General features: G+C 51.7%; 1 protein-coding gene across 1 annotated transcript in view; it reads right to left on the bottom strand.

Moving 5' to 3' along the window:
• Nucleotides 1-1,118, bottom strand: part of LOC123186838 (uncharacterized) — an 11,290-nt gene that overhangs the window by 9,075 nt on the left and 1,097 nt on the right. The gene's annotated exons all lie outside the window — the stretch shown is intronic.

Below are 1,118 nucleotides of genomic sequence, written 5' to 3'. Positions count from 1 at the left end.
AATGTGAAAACGATATGAACGATTAATTACACTGCCCCAGCCCTTGGATGCGAGCCCCCGTGGCCACTGGATGTAGCAAAAAAAAAACGATTCGGCCTGGGCTTCTTCTACCTCGGGTTAAATCTGCAGCTCCTGCTCGGTGCCCTCGTCGCCGCGCCTCCAGTCCCCTCTGGTGGCCGTCCTCGTCGCCGGTCTCTGTCCTCGTCGCCGGCTCGCGGCCCCAGCCCCCGGTCGCCGGTCGCCGTCCTTGTTGCCGCTAGGTCCCCGTCCTTGCCCCCGATTGCCGATCACCGTCCTTGTTGCCGCCCGGTTGCCGTCCTCGTCGCCCCCGGTCGCCGTCCTTGCCGCTCCCGATCGTCGGTCGCCGTCCTCGTCGCCACCGTCATTCGCCCGGTTCCACTGATTGAAGCTTTTTTGTCATTACCGCTTGAAGCTTTTTCTCCTGGCGGTTGAAGTTTTTTCATTGCCGTTTGAAGCTTTTTCCACCATTGAAGCTTTTTCCCGCGGTGGAAGATTTTTTCTCATGCCACTCTTGAAACTTTTTCTCTAGCTGGATGAAGCTTTTCCATAAACGGTTGAACCATTTTCTTCCTTGGTGGAAGCTAGACACTTGACTAGTTCTAGCAAAAAATGATGCCGGCTGTAGCAAAAAACGATGCCGGATGTAGCAAAAATCTGTTGGTCCAGCAAAAAACAGATGCCGTTGTAGCAAAAAAATTGACACGGTTGTAGCTTTTCTCTCAATGGTTGAAGCTTTTCCCCTCTATGGTGGAAGCTTTTCTGTAAAATGATTGAAATTTTTTTCGTTTTGAGCAGCGCCTGGGTGAAATCACAGAGAGACGCCATGGCCGTCGTCGAGGAAGATTTGTCAATCTCTGGTTGAAGCTTTTTCAACTGTGAGTTGAAGCTTTTTGTCAAACGGTTGTAACTTTTCCTGTATTTTGTTGTCTGGTTGAAGCTTTTTTATCTATCGAATGTAGCTTTTTGTGTACATGGTTGTAGCTCCGGAAAACGCGGTTTGCAACTCCCCCAGTACCGCGGTTGCAGCTCCTCCCCGTGGCCATGGTTGTCGCAATGGCACCTCCGTCCTCCCGGCGTTTTGAGGAGGAGGAGAAAGG

The sequence above is a fragment of the Triticum aestivum genome, chromosome 2A (genome assembly GCF_018294505.1).
Source record: "Triticum aestivum cultivar Chinese Spring chromosome 2A, IWGSC CS RefSeq v2.1, whole genome shotgun sequence".
In the NCBI taxonomy this organism is placed as follows: domain Eukaryota; kingdom Viridiplantae; phylum Streptophyta; class Magnoliopsida; order Poales; family Poaceae; genus Triticum; species Triticum aestivum.
This window is presented reverse-complemented; position numbering and strand designations above follow the sequence as displayed.